We start from the raw sequence: 16275 nt of genomic DNA, 5'->3' as shown, positions 1-16275 counted from the left end.
TGCTGAGCCTTTGTTTAATTCCTCTTCCTGGTGGGAAATGAGAGTTAAATTTGCCCGTCCAGACACCTCCAGCTAGCCTCTCATTGGTTCTCGCTATTCCTGTTCATCTTCCGCAGAAATTGCAAACTGGGCCAAACAGGAGGTTAAAGGGACTGACTCTCCAAGTGGGGAGAGTGTTAGTAAAGCGTCTGGAATGTTGCACCCGAGTACCAGGGGACGAAAACTGAGACATATTTGAACACGTCTCCCGATCACATGGTTGATCATACTCAAGGTTCCACATGCATGTTTTAGCTGAAGGAAGAGTAACTTAAACCTGGAGAGTTGAGACCCGTGGAATGGGTACCATGCAATATGACTTCAAAGGGTCTTCATTTGCTCACCAAACCTCTCCAATCCTATCACTGTTGCGTTTATGCCCCTGTACACATGCTTGATTCTCTTTCGGAGACATAGCAATCCATAGGTTTTAAGATACTTACTAGTCAGGTACATTCTTAGGCGTTTAATATGCGGTGTTGAGTCCATTTCGTTGAGCAAGGAGTAGCTCTTGTCTATTCCATATTTGACTTAAGGAACTTTATCTGTGCTCATTTCAATCTCTGGTTTTATGCAGCACCCCAACTCACCTTTCCCCTTAAGCAAGCATAAGTTGGTTTTCTAAATTTGAGACCCTGTTCTGTTCTGTAATTCAGTTCCTGTGTAGCCAAGTTTACATTCCGTGTATTACTGATATCTTATGATGTTTCATTTTCTGTGTGACTTATTTCAGTTAGAATCATCATACCTGAATCCACTCATTGTGATGCTAAGGGCCTGATGACATAGATTTCATTGCTGAGTGATATTGCTTTGTAAGTAAATACCACAACTTCTTTATCCATTTTTCACTTTCTGCGATGTTGAACTTGTACTGTAAACGGGGTTCTTGTAAACAGAGGCGTCCCAAACTTTGGGGTGGCTGTGTCTTTTTGATTTTAATTTCCCTAAGCTATAGGACCATAAGTGGCAGGTCCCTAGGCTCTGTTTCTTTGTTTTTTAGATGTTTCAGGAAACACCATACACTTCTCCCGAGTGTCTGATGGCAATTTACATCCCGCCCATCAGCATAACAAGGCTCCCAGTTCTCCATGGCCTGTCCTGCCTTTCTGGATTTTACACTTTTTTCAGATGGCCCTTTTGACTGGGGCGAAGTGAGACTTCATTGTAGTGCAGATTTCCTTTGCAAGCTTTCTTGGTTGGCCAAAAAGGGCGTATGCGTTTTTTCCTGAATATATTCAGGAAAAAACGCATACGCCCTTTTTGGCCAAGTGCATCATTGTGGACGTTCTGCCTCTTTTCCTATGCTTTCAATGCAATTCCAGTCTACCTCCTGAAATCGGTTTCCTGCAATTCTGCCCCGCTTTCAAGTCCTCTTGGCAGCCTTACTTCAGTCTATTTTTGGACGATAGCTGTCATTTATAACTCTGCAGGTTTGTGAATTACAGTGCCCCTGAGCTCCTTTCTTCAACTCGCTTTCTTGTGACCTGGCCGCAACACCGCAGGATGGCTTCAGGCCCTAATCTGATTCTGGCATGGCACGCTGAGCCTTTGGTTAATTCCTCTTCCTGGTAGGAAATGAGAGTTAAATTTGCCCGTCCAGACACCTCCAGCTAGTCTCCATTGGTTCTCGCTATTCCTGTTCATCTTCCGCAGAAATTGCAAACTGGGACAAACAGGAGGTTAAAGGGACTGACTCTCCAAGTCGGGAGAGTGTTAGTAAAGCGTCTGGAATGTTGCACCCGAGTACCAGGGTACGAAAACTGAGACATATTTGAACACGTCTCCCGATCACATGGTTGATCATACTCTAGGTTCCACATGCATGTTTCAGCTGAAGGAAGAATACCTTAAACCTGGGTAGTTGAAACCCGTGGAATGGGTACCATGCAATATGAGTTCAAAGGGTCTTCATTTGCTCACCCAACCTCTCCAATCCTATCACTGCTGCGTTTATGCCCCTGTACACATGCTTGATTCTCTTTTGAAGACATAGCAATCCATAGGTTTTAAGATACTTACTAGTCAGGTACATTCTTAGGCGTTTAATATGCGGTGTTGAGTCCATTTTGTAGAGCAAGGAGTAGCTCTTGTCTATTCCATATTTGGCTTAAGGAACTTTATCTGTGCTCATTTCAATCTCTGGTTTTATGCAGCACCCCAACTCACCTTTACCCTTAAGCAAGCATAAGTTGTTTTTCTAAATTTGAGTCCCTGTTCTGTTCTGTAATTCAGTTCCTGTGTAGCCAAGTTTACATTCCGTGTATTACTGATATCTTATGATGTTTCTTTTTCTGTGTGACTTACTTCAGTTAGAATCATCATACCTGAATCCACTCATTGTGCTGCTAAGGGCCTGATGACACAGATTTCATTGCTGAGTGATATTGCTTTGTAAGTAAATACCACAACTTCTGTATCCACTTTTCACTTTCTGCGATGTTGAACTTGTACTGTAAACGAGGTTCTTGTAAACAGAGCCGTCCCAAACTTTGGGGTGGCTGTGTCTTTTAGATTTTAATTTCCCTAAGCTATAGGACCATAAGTGGCAGTGCCCTAGGCTCTGTTGTTTTGTTTTTTAGATGTTTCAGGAAACACCATACACTTCTCCCGAGTGTCTGTTGGCAATTTACATCCCGCCCATCAGCATCACAAGGCTCCCAGTTCTCCATGGCCTGTCCTGCCTTTCTGGATTTTACACTTTATTCAGATGGCCCTTTTGACCGGGGGGAAGTGAGACTTCATTGTAGTGCAGATTTCCTTTGCAAGCTTGCTTGGTTGGCCAAAAAGGGCGTATGCGTTTTTTCCTGAATATATTCAGGAAAAAACGCATACGCCCTTTTTGGCCAAGTGCATCATTGTGGACGTTCTGCCTCTTTTCCTATGCTTTCAATGCAATTCCAGTCTACCTCCTGAAATCGGTTTCCTGCAATTCTGCCCCGCTTTCAAGTCCTCTTGGCAGCCTTACTTCAGTCTATTTTTGGACGATAGCTGTCATTTATAAATCTGCTGGTTTGTGAATTGCAGTGCCCCTGAGCTCCTTTCTTCAACTCGCTTTCTTGTGACCTGGCCGCTACACTGCAGGATGGCTTCAGGCCCTAATCTGGTTCTGGCACGGCACGCTGAGCCTTTGGTTATTTCCTCATCCTGGTGGGAAATGAGAGTTAAATTTGCCCGTCCAGACACCTCCAGCTAGCCTCTCATTTGTTCTCGCTATTCCTGTTCATCTTCCGCAGAAATTGCAAACTGGGCCAAACAGGAGGTTAAAGGCGCTGACTTTCCAAGTGGGGAGAGTGTTAGTAAAGCGTCTGGAATGTTGCACCCGAGTACCAGGGTACGAAAACTGAGACATATTTGAACACGTCTCCCGATCACATGGTTGATCATACTCTAGGTTCCACATGCATGTTTTAGCTGAAGGAAGAATACCTTAAACCTGGGTAGTTGAAACCCGTGGAATGGGTACCATGCAATATGACTTCAAAGGGTCTTCATTTGCTCACAGAACCTCTCCAATCCTATCACTGCTGCGTTTATGCCCCTGTACACATGCTTGATTCTCTTTCGGAGACATAGCAATCCATAGGTTTTAAGATACTTACTAGTCAGGTACATTCTTAGGCGTTTAATATGCGGTGTTGAGTCCATTTCGTTGAGCAAGGAGTAGCTCTTGTCTATTCCATATTTGGCTTAAGGAAATTTATCTGGGCTCATTTCAATCTCTGGTTTTATGCAGCACCCCAACCCACCTTTACCCTTAAGCAAGCATAAGTTGGTTTTCTAAATTTGAGACACTGTTCTGTTCTGTAATTCAGTTCCTGTGTAGCCAAGTTTACATTCCGTGTATTAGTGATATCTTATGATGTTTCTTTTTCTGTGTGACTTATTTCAGTTAGAATCATCATACCTGAATCCACTCATTGTGCTGCTAAGGGCCTGATGACACAGATTTCATTGCTGAGTGATATTGCTTTGTAAGTAAATACCACAACTTCTTTATCCATTTTTCACTTTCTGCGATGTTGAACTTGTACTGTAAACGAGGTTCTTGTAAACAGAGCTGTTCCAAACTTTGGGGTAGCTGTGTCTTTTTGATTTTAATTTCCCTAAGCTATAGGACCATAAGTGGAAGTGCCCTAGGTTCTGTTGCTTTGTTTTTTAGATGTTTCAGGAAACACCATACACTTCTCCCGAGTGTTTGTTGGCAATTTACATCCCCCCCATCAGCATAACAAGGCTCCCAGTTCTCCATGGCCTGTCCTGCCTTTCTGGATTTTACACTTTTTTCAGATGGCCCTTTTGACCGGGGAGAAGTGAGACTTCATTGTAGTGCAGATTTCCTTTGCAAGCTTGCTTGGTTGGCCAAAAAGGGCGTATGCGTTTTTTCCTGAATATATTCAGGAAAAAACGCATACGCCCTTTTTGGCCAAGTGCATCATTGTGGACGTTCTGCCTCTTTTCCTATGCTTTCAATGCAATTCCAGTCTACCTCCTGAAATCGGTTTCCTGCAATTCTGCCCCGCTTTCAAGTCCTCTTGGCAGCCTTACTTCAGTCTATTTTTGGACGATAGCTGTCATTTATAACTCTGCAGGTTTGTGAATTACAGTGTCCCTGAGCTCCTTTCTTCATCTCGCTTTCTTGTGACCTGGCCGCAACACCGCAGGATGGCTTCAGGCCCTAATCTGGTTCCGGCACGGCACGCTGAGCCTTTGGTTATTTCCTCTTCCTGGTGGGAAATGAGAGTTAAATTTGCCCGTCCAGACACCTCCAGCGAGTCTCTCATTGGTTCTCGCTATACCTGTTCATCTTCCAAGAAATAGCAAACTGGGCCAAACAAGAGGTTAAAGGCGCTGACTCTCCAAGTGGGGAGAGTGTTAGTAAAGCCTCTGGAATGTTGCACCCGAGTACCAGGGGAGGAAAACTGAGACATATTTGAACACGTCTCCCGTTCACATGGTTGATCATACTTGGGTTCCACATGCATCTTTTAGCTGAAGGAAGAATACCTTAAACCTGGGTATTTGAAACCCGTGGAATGGGTACCATGCAATATGACTTCAAAGGGTCTTCATTTGCTCACCGAACCTCTCCAATCCTATCACTGCTGCGTTTATGCCCCTGTACACATGCTTGATTCTCTTTCGGAGACATAGCAATCCATAGGTTTTAAGATACTTACTAGTCAGGTACATTCTTAGGCGTTTAATATGCGGTGTTGAGTCCATTTCGTTGAGCAAGGAGCAGCTCTTGTCTATTCCATATTTGGCTTAAGGAACTTTATCTGTGCTCATTTCAATCTCTGGTTTTATGCAGCACCCCAACTCACCTTTCCCCTTAAGCAAGTATAAGTTGGTTTTCTAAATTTGAGACCCTGTTCTGTTCTGTAATTCAGTTCCTGTGTAGCCAAGTTTACATTCCGTGTATTACTGATATCTTATGATGTTTCTTTTTCTGTGTGACTTATTTCAGTTAGAATCATCATACCTGAATCCACTCATTGTGCTGCTAAGGGCCTGATGACACAGATTTCATTGCTGAGTGATATTGCTTTGTAAGTAAATACCACAACTTTTTTATCCATTTTTCACTTTCTGCGATGTTGAACTTGTACTGTAAACGAGGTTCTTGTAAACAGAGCCGTTCAAAACTTTGGGGTGGCTGTGTCTTTTTGATTTTAAATTCCCTAAGCTATAGGACCATAAGTGGAAGTGCCCTAGGCTCTGTTGCTTTGTTTTTTAGATGTTTCAGGAAACACCATACACTTCTCCCTAGTGTTTGTTGGGAATTTACATGCCGCCCTTCAGCATAACAAGGCTCCCAGTTCTCCATGGCCTGTCCTGCCTTTCTGGATTTTACACTTTTTTCAGATGGCCCTTTTGACCGGGGGGAAGTGAGACTTCATTGTAGTGCAGATTTCCTTTGCAAGCTTGCTTGGTTGGCCAAAAAGGGCGTATGCGTTTTTTCCTGAATATATTCAGGAAAAACTGCATACGCCCTTTTTGGCCAAGTGCATCATTGTGGACTTTCTGCCTCTTTTCCTATGCTTTCAATGCAATTCCAGTCTACCTCCTGAAATCGGTTTCCTGCAATTCTGCCCCACTTTCATGTCCTCTTGGCAGCCTTACTTCAGTCTATTTTTGGACGATAGCTGTCATTTATAACTCTGCAGGTTTGTGAATTACAGTGCTCCTGAGCTCCTTTCTTTAACTCGCTTTCTTGTGACCTGGCCGCAACACCGCAGGATGTCTTCAGGCCCTAATCTGGTTCTGGCACGGCACGCTGAACCTTTGGTTAATTCCTCTTCCTGGTGGGAAATGAGAGTTAAATTTGCCCATCCAGACACCTCCAGCTAGTCTCTCATTGGTTCTCGCTATTCCTGTTCATCTTCCACAGAAATTGCAAACTGGGCCAAACAGGAGGTTAAAGGGACTGACTCTCCAAGTGGGGAGAGTGTTAGTAAAGCATCTGGAATGTTGCACCCGAGTACCAGGGTACGAAAACTGAGACATATTTGAACACGTCTCCCGATCACATGGTTGATCATACTCTAGGTTCCACATGCATGTTTTAGCTGAAGGAAGAATACCTTAAACCTGGGTAGTTGAAACCCGTGGAATGGGTACCATGCAATATGACTTCAAAGGGTCTTCATTTGCTCACCGAACCTCTCCAATCCTATCACTGCTGCGTTTATGCCCCTGTACACATGCTTGATTCTCTTTCGGAGACATAGCAATCCATAGGTTTTAAGATACTTACTAGTCAGGTACATTCTTAGGCATTTAATATGCGGTGTTGAGTCCATTTCGTTGAGCAAGGTGTAGCTCTTGTCTATTCCATATTTGGCTTAAGGAACTTTATCTGTGCTCATTTCAATCTCTGGTTTTATGCAGCACCCCAACTCACCTTTCCCCTTAAGCAAGCATAAGTTGGTTTTCTAAATTTGAGACCCTGTTCTGTTCTGTAATTCAGTTCCTGTGTAGCCAAGTTTACATTCCGTGTATTACTGATATCTTATGATGTTTCTTTTTCTGTGTGACTTATTTCAGTTAGAATCATCATACCTGAATCCACTCATTGTGATGCTAAGGGCCTGATGACACAGATTTCATTGCTGAGTGATATTGCTTTGTAAGTAAATACCACAACTTCTTTATCCATTTTTCACTTTCTGCGATGTTGAACTTGTACTGTAAACGAGGTTCTTGTAAACGGAGGCGTCCCAAACTTTGGGGTGGCTGTGTCTTTTTCATTTTAATTTCCCTAAGCTATAGGACCATAAGTGGAAGTGCCCTAGGTTCTGTTGCTTTGTTTTTTAGATGTTTCAGGAAACACCATACACTTCTCCTGAGTGTCTGTTGGCAATTTACATCCCGCCCATCAGCATAACAAGGCTCCCAGTTCTCAATGGCCTGTTGCCTTTCTGGATTTTACACTTTTTTCAGATGGCCCTTTTGACCGGGGGGAAGTGAGACTTCATTGTAGTGCAGATTTCCTTTGCAAGCTTGCTTCGTTTGCCAAAAACGGCGTATGCGTTTTTTCCTGAATATATTCAGGAAAAAACGCATACGCCCTTTTTGGCCAAGTGCATCATTGTGGACGTTCTGCCTCTTTTCCTATGCTTTCAATGCAATTCCAGTCTACCTCCTGAAATCGGTTTCCTGCAATTCTGCCCCGCTTTCAAGTCCTCTTGGCAGCCTTACTTCAGTATATTTTTGGACGATAGCTGTCATTTATAACTCTGCAGGTTTCTGAATTACAGTGCACCTGAGCTCCTTTCTTCAACTCGCTTTCTTTTGAGCTGGCCGCAACACCGCAGGATGGCTTCAGGCCCTAATCTGGTTCCGGTACGGCACGCTGAGCCTTTGGTTAATTCCTCTTCCTGGTGGGAAATGAGAGTTAAATTTGCCCGTCCAGACACCTCCAGCTAGCCTCTCATTGGTTCTCGCTATTCCTGTTCATCTTCCGCAGAAATTGCAAACTGGGCCAAACAGGAGGTTAAAGGCGCGGACTTTCCAAGTGGGGAGAGTGTTAGTAAAGCGTCTGGAATGTTGCACCCGAGTACCAGGGTACGAAAACTGAGACATATTTGAACACGTCTACCGATCACATGGTTGATCATACTCTAGGTTCCACATGCATGTTTTAGCTGAAGGAAGAATACCTTAAACCTGGGTAGTTGAAACCCGTGGAATGGGTACCATGCAATATGACTTCAATTGTCTTCATTTGCTCACAGAACCTCTCCAATCCTATCACTGCTGCGTTTATGCCGCTGTACACATGCTTGATTCTCTTTCGGAGACATAGCAATCCATAGGTTTTAAGATACTTACTAGTCAGGTACATTCTTAGGCGTTTAATATGCGGTGTTGAGTCCATTTCATTGAGCAAGGAGTAGCTCTTGTCTATTCCATATTTGGCTTAAGGAAATTTATCTGTGCTCATTTCAATCTCTGGTTTTATGCAGCACCCCAACCCACCTTTACCCTTAAGCAAGCATAAGTTGGTTTTCTAAATTTGAGACACTGTTCTGTTCTGTAATTCAGTTCCTGTGTAGCCAAGTTTACATTCCGTGTATTACTGATATCTTATGATGTTTCTTTTTCTGTGTGACTTATTTCAGTTAGAATCATCATACCTGAATCCACTCATTGTGCTGCTAAGGGCCTGATGACATAGATTTCATTGCTGAGTGATATTGCTTTGTAAGTAAATACCACAACTTCTTTATCCATTTTTCACTTTCTGCGATGTTGAACTTGTACTGTAAACGAGGTTCTTGTAAACAGAGGCGTCCCAAACTTTGGGGTGGCTGTGTCTTTTTGATTTTAATTTCCCTAAGCTATAGGACCATAAGTGGCAGTGCCCTAGGCTCTGTTGATTTGTTTTTTAGATGTTTCTGGAAACACCATACACTTCTCCTGAGTGTCTGTTGGCAATTTACATCCCGCCCATCAGCATAACAAGGCTCCCAGTTCTCAATGGCCTGTTGCCTTTCTGGATTTTACACTTTTTTCAGATGGCCCTTTTGACCGGGGGGAAGTGAGACTTCATTGTAGTGCAGATTTCCTTTGCAAGCTTGCTTGGTTGGCCAAAAAGGGCGTATGCGTGTTTTCCTGAATATATTCAGGAAAAAACGCATACGCCCTTTTTGGCCAAGTGCATCATTGTGGACGTTCTGCCTCTTTTCCTATGCTTTCAATGCAATTCCAGTCTACCTCCTGAAATCGGTTTCCTGCAGTTCTGCCCCGCTTTCAAGGCCTCTTGGCAGCCTTACTTCAGTCTATTTTTGGACGATAGCTGTCATTTATAACTCTGCAGGTTTGTGAATTACAGTGCCCCTGAGCTCCTTTCTTCAACTCGCTTTCTTGTGACCTGGCTGCAACACCGCAGGATGGCTTCAGGCCCTAATCTGGTTCCGGCCCGGCATGCTGAGCCTTTGGTTAATTCCTCTTCCTGGTGGGAAATGAGAGTTAAATTTGCCCGTCCAGACACCTCCAGCTAGCCTCTCATTGGTTCTCGCTATTCCTGTTCATCTTCCGCAGAAATTGCAAACTGGGCCAAACAGGAGGTTAAAGGGACTGACTCTCCAAGTCGGGAGAGTGTTAGTAAAGCGTCTGGAATGTTGCACCCGAGTACCAGGGTACGAAAACTGAGACATATTTGAATACGTCTCCCGTTCACATGGTTGATCATACTCTGGGTTCCACATGCATGTTTTAGCTGAAGGAAGAATACCTTAAACCTGGAGAGTTGAGACCCGTGTAATGGGTACCATGCAATATGACTTCAAAGGGTATTCATATGCTCACCGAACCTCTCCAATCCTATCACTGCTGCGTTTATGCCCCTGTACACATGCTTGATTCTCTTTCGGAGACATAGCAATCCATAGGTTTTACGATACTTACTAGTCAGGTACATTCTTAGGCGTTTAATATGGGGTGTTGAGTCCATTTCGTTGAGCAAGGAGTAGCTCTTGTCTATTCCATATTTGGCTTAAGGAACTTTATCTGTGCTCATTTCAATCTCTGGTTTTATGCAGCACCCCAACTCACCTTTCCCCTTAAGCAAGCATAAGTTGGTTTTCTAAATTTGAGACCCTGTTCTGTTTTGGAATGCAGTTCCTGTGTAGCCAAGTTTACATTCCGTGTATTAGTGATATCTTATGATGTTTCTTTTTCTGTGTGACTTATTTCAGTTAGAATCATCGTACCTGAATCCACTCATTATGCTGCTAAGGGCCTGATGACATAGATTTCATTGCTGAGTGATACTGCATTGTACGTAAGTACCACAAGTTCTTTATCCATTTTTCACTTTCTGTGATATTGAACTTGTACGGTAAACGAGGTTCTTGTAAACAGAGGCGTCCCAAACTTTGGGGTGGCTGTGTCTTTTTGATTTTAATTTCCCTAAGCTATAGGACCATAAGTGGAAGTGCCCTAGGCTCTGTTGCTTTGTTTTTTAGATGTTTCAGGAAACACCATACACTTCTCCTGAGTGTCTGTTGGCAATTTACATCCCGCCCATCAGCATAACAAGGCTCCCAGTTCTCCATAGCCTGTCCTGCCTTTCTGGATTTTACACTTTTTTCAGATGGCCCTTTTGACCAGGGGGAAGTGAGACTTCATTGTAGTGCAGATTTCCTTTGCAAGCTTGCTTGGTTGGCCAAAAAGTGCGTATGCGTTTTTTCCTGAATATATTCAGGAAAAAACGCATATGCCCTTTTTGGCCAAGTGCATCATTGTGGACGTTCTGCCTCTTTTCTTATGCTTTCAATGCAATTCCAGTCTACCTCCTGAAATCGGTTTCCTGCAATTCTGCCCCGCTTTCAAGTCCTCTTGGCAGCCTTACTTCAGTCTATTTTTGGACGATAGCTGTCATTTATAACTCTGCAGGTTTGTGAATTACAGTGCCCCTGAGCTCCTTTCTTCAACTCGCTTTCTTGTGACCTGGCCGCAACACCGCAGGATGGCTTCAGGCCCTAATCTGGTTCTGGCACGGCACGCTGAGCCTTTGGTTAATTCCTCTTCCTGGTGGGAAATGAGAGTTAAATTTGCCCATCCAGACACCTCCAGCTAGTCTCTCATTGGTTCTCGCTATTCCTGTTCATCTTCCGCAGAAATTGCAAACTGGGCCAAACAGGAGGTTAAAGGGACTGACTCTCCAAGTGGGGAGAGTGTTAGTAAAGCGTCTGGAATGTTGCACCCGAGTACCAGGGGAGGAAAACTGAGACATATTTGAACACGTCTCCCGTTCACATGGTTGATCATACTCTGGGTTCCACATGCATGTTTTAGCTGAAGGAAGAATACCTTAAACCTGGAGAGTTGAGACCGGTGTAATGGGTACCATGCAATATGACTTCAAAGGGTCTTCATTTGCTCACCGAACCTCTCCAATCCTATCACTGCTGCGTTTATGCCCCTGTACACACACTTGATTCTCTTTTGGAGACATAGCAATCCATAGGTTTTAAGATACTTACTAGTCAGGTACATTCTTAGGCATTTAATATGGGGTTTTGAGTCCATTTCGTTGAGCAAGGAGTAGCTCTTGTCTATTCCATATTTGGCTTAAGGAACTTTATCTGTGCTCATTTCAATCTCTGGTTTTATGCAGCACCCCAACTCACCTTTCCCCTTAAGCAAGCATAAGTTGCTTTTCTAAATTTGAGACCCTGTTCTGTTTTGGAATGCAGTTCCTGTGTAGCCAAGTTTACATTCCGTGTATTAGTGATATCTTATGATGTTTCTTTTTCTGTGTGACTTACTTCAGTTAGAATCATCATACCTGAATCCACTCATTATGCTGCTACGGGCCTGATGACATAGATTTCATTGCTGAGTGATACTGCATTGTACGTAAGTACCACAAGTTCTTTATCCATTTTTCACTTTCTGTGATACTGAACTTGTACGGTAAACGAGGTTCTTGTAAACGGAGGCGTAACAAACTTTGGGGTGGCTGTGTCTTTTTGATTTTAATTTCCCTAAGCTATAGGACCATAAGTGGAAGTGCCCTAGGCTCTGTTGCTTTGTTTTTTAGATGTTTCAGGAAACACCATACACTTCTCCTGAGTGTCTGTTGGCAATTTACATCCCGCCCATCAGCATAACAAGGCTCCCAGTTCTCCATGGCCTGTCCTGCCTTTCTGGATTTTACACTTTTTTCAGATGGCCCTTTTGACCGGGGAGAAGTGAGACTTCATTGTAGTGCAGATTTCCTTTGCAAGTTTGCTTCTTTGGCCAAAAAGGGCGTATGCGTTTTTTCCTGAATATATTCAGGAAAAAACGCATACGCCCTTTTTGGCCAAGTGCATCATTGTGGACGTTCTGCCTCTTTTCCTATGCTTTCAATGCAATTCCAGTCTATCTCCTGAAATCGGTTTCCTGCAATTCTGCCCCGCTTTCAAGTCCTCTTGGCAGCCTTACTTCAGTCTATTTTTGGACGATAGCTGTCATTTATAACTCTGCAGGTTTGTGAGTTACAGCGCCCCTGAGCTCCTTTCTTCAACTCGCTTTCTTGTGACCTGGCCGCAACAACGCAGGATGTCTTCAGGCCCTAATCTGGTTCTGGCACGGCACGCTGAGCCTTTGGTTAATTCCTCTTCCTGGTGGGAAATGAGAGTTAAATTTTCCCATCCAGACACCTCCAGCTAGCCTCTCATTGGTTCTCACTATTCCTGTTCATCTTCCACAGAAATTGCAAACTGGGCCAAACAGGAGGTTAAAGGGACTGACTCTCCAAGTGGGGAGAGTGTTAGTAAAGCGTCTGGAATGTTGCACCCGAGTACCAGGGTACGAAAACTGAGACATATTTGAACACGTCTCCCGATCACATGGTTGATCATACTCTAGATTCCACATGCATGTTTTAGCTGAAGGAAGAATACCTTAAACCTGGGTAGTTGAAACCCGTGGAATGGGTACCATGCAATATGACTTCAAAGGGTCTTCATTTGCTCACGAACCTCTCCAATCCTATCACTGCTGCATTTATGCCCCTGTACACATGCTTGATTCTCTTTCGGAGACATAGAAATCCATAGGTTTTAAGATACTTACTAGTCAGGTACATTCTTAGGCGTTTAATATGCGGTGTTGAGTCCATTTCGTTGAGCAAGGAGTAGCTCTTGTCTATTCCATATTTGGCTTAAGGAACTTTATCTGTGCTCATTTCAATCTCTGGTTTTATGCAGCACCCCAACTCACCTTTCCCCTTAAGCAAGCATAAGTTAGTTTTCTAAATTTGAGACCCTGTTCTGTTCTGTAATTCAGTTCCTGTGTAGCCAAGTTTACATTCCGTGTATTATTGATATCTTATGATGTTTCTTTTTCTGTGTGACTTATTTCAGTTAGAATCATCATACCTGAATCCACTCATTGTGCTGCTAAGGGCCTGATGACACAGATTTCATTGCTGAGTGATATTGCTTTGTAAGTAAATACCACAACTTCTTTATCCATTTTTCACTTTCTGCGATGTTGAACTTGTACTGTAAACGAGGTTCTTGTAAACAGAGGCGTCCCAAAGTTTGGGGTGGCTGTGTCTTTTTGATTTTAATTTCCCTAAGCTATAGGACCATAAGTGGAAGTGCCCTAGGCTCTGTTGCTTTGTGTTTTAGATGTTTCAGGGAACACCATACACTTCTCCCAAGTGTCTGTTGGCAATTTACATCCCGCCCATCAGCATAACAAGACTCCCAGTTCTCAATGGCCTGTCCTGCCTTTCTGGATTTTACACTTTTTTCAGATGGCCCTTTTGACCGGGTGGAAGTGAGACTTCATTGTAGTGCAGATTTCCTTTGCAAGCTTGCTTGGTTGGCCAAAAAGGGCGTATGCGTTTTTTCCTGAATATATTCAGGAAAAAACGCATACACACTTTTTGGCCAAGTGCATCATTGTGGACGTTCTGCCTCTTTTCCTATGCTTTCAATGCAATTCCAGTCTACCTCCTGAAATCGGTTTCCTGCAATTCTGCCCCGCTTTCAAGTCCTCTTGGCAGCCTTACTTCAGTCTATTTTTGGACGATAGCTGTCATTTATAACTCTGCAGGTTTGTGAATTACAGTGCCCCTGAGCTCCTTTCTTCAACTCGCTTTCTTGTGACCTGGCCGCAACACCGCAGGATGTCTTCAGGCCCTAATCTGGTTCCGGCCTGGCATGCTGAGCCTTTGGTTAATTCCTCTTCCTGGTGGGAAATGAGAGTTAAATTTGCCCGTCCAGACACCTGCAGCTAGCCTCTCATTGGTTCTCGCTATTCCTGTTCATCTTCCGCAGAAATTGCAAACTGGGCCAAACAGGAGGTTAAAGGGACTGACTCTCCAAGTGGGGAGAGTGTTATTAAAGCGTGTGGAATGTTGCACCCGAGTACCAGGGGAGGAAAACTGAGACATATTTGAACACGTCTCCCGTTCACATGGTTGATCATACTCTGGGTTCCACATGCATGTTTTAGCTGAAGGAAGAATACCTTAAACCTGGAGAGTTGAGACCCGTGTAATGGGTACCATGCAATATGACTTCAAAGGGTCTTCATTTGCTCACCGAACCTCTCCAATCCTATTACTGCTGCGTTTATGCCCCTGTACACATGCTTGATTCTCTTTTGGAGACATAGCAATCCATAGGTTTTAAGATACTTACTAGTCAGGTACATTCTTAGGCGTTTAATATGGGGTTTTGAGTCCATTTCGTTGAGCAAGGAGTAGCTCTTGTCTATTCCATATTTGGCTTAAGGAACTTTATCTGTGCTCATTTCAATCTCTGGTTTTATGCAGCACCCCAACTCACCTTTCCCCTTAAGCAAGCATAAGTTGGTTTTCTAAATTTGAGACCCTGTTCTGTTTTGGAATGCAGTTCCTGTGTAGCCAAGTTTACATTCCGTGTATTAGTGATATCTTATGATGTTTCTTTTTCTGTGTGACTTATTTCAGTTAGAATCATCATACCTGAATCCACTCATTTTGCTGCTAAGGGCCTGATGACACAGATTTCATTGCTGAGTGATATTGCTTTGTAAGTAAATACCACAACTTCTTTATCCATTTTTCACTTTCTGCGATGTTGAACTTGTACTGTAAACGAGGATCTTGTAAACAGAGCCGTTCTAAACTTTGGGGTGGCTGTGTTTCTTTCATTTTAATTTCCCTAAGCTATAGGACCATAAGTGGAAGTGCCCTAGGTTCTGTTGCTTTGTTTTTTAGTTGTTTCAGGAAACACCATACACTTCTCCCAAGTGGTTCTTGGCAATTTACATCCCGCCCATCAGCATAACAAGGCTCCCAGTTCTCCATGGCCTGTCCTGCCTTTCTGGATTTTACACTTTTTTCAGATGGCCCTTTTGACCGGGGGGAAGTGAGACTTCATTGTAGTGCAGATTTCCTTTGCAAGCTTGCTTGGTTGGCCAAAAAGTGCGTATGCGTTTTTTCCTGAATATATTCAGGAAAAAACGCATACGCCCTTTTTGGCCAAGTGCATCATTGTGGACGTTCTGCCTCTTTTCCTATGCTTTCAATGCAATTCCAGTCTACCTCCTGAAATCGGTTTCCTGCAATTCTGCCCCGCTTTCAAGTCCTCTTGGCAGCCTTACTTCAGTCTACTTTTGGACGATAGCTGTCATTTATAACTCTGCAGGTTTGTGAATTACAGTGCCCCTGAGCTCCTTTCTTCAACTCGCTTTCTTGTGACCTGGCCGCAACACCGCAGGATGTCTTCAGGCCCTAATCTGGTTCCGGCCCTGCATGCTGAGCCTTTGGTTAATTCCTCTTCCTGGTGGGAAATGAGAGTTAAATTTGCCCGTCCAGACACCTCCAGCTAGCCTCTCATTGGTTCTCGCTATTCCTGTTCATCTTCCGCAGAAATTGCAAACTGGGCCAAACAGGAGGTTAAAGGGACTGACTCTCCAAGTCGGGAGAGTGTTAGTAAAGCGTCTTGAATGTTGCACCCGAGTACCAGGGTACGAAAACTGGAACATATTTGAACACGTCTCCCGATCACATGGTTGATCATACTCTAGGTTCCACATGCATGTTTTAGCTGAAGGAAGAATACCTTAAACCTGGGTAGTTGAAACCCGTGGAATGGGTACCATGCAATATGACTTCAAAGGGTCTTATTTGCTCACCGAACCTATCCAATCCTATCACTGCTGCGTTTATGCCCCTGTACACATGCTTGATTCTCCTTCGGAGACATAGCAATCCATAGGTTTTAAGATACTTACTAG

At 43.6% G+C, this 16275-nt stretch overlaps 1 long non-coding RNA gene across 7 annotated transcripts in view; it reads left to right on the top strand.

Annotated features, from left to right (window-relative positions):
• Positions 1–16275, top strand: part of LOC307181412 — a 505184-nt gene that overhangs the window by 294064 nt on the left and 194845 nt on the right. The window lies entirely within an intron of this gene.

This window comes from Stenella coeruleoalba (assembly GCF_951394435.1).
Source record: "Stenella coeruleoalba genome assembly, contig: scaffold_195, whole genome shotgun sequence".
Taxonomy (NCBI): Eukaryota; Metazoa; Chordata; class Mammalia; order Artiodactyla; family Delphinidae; genus Stenella; species Stenella coeruleoalba.
This window is presented reverse-complemented; position numbering and strand designations above follow the sequence as displayed.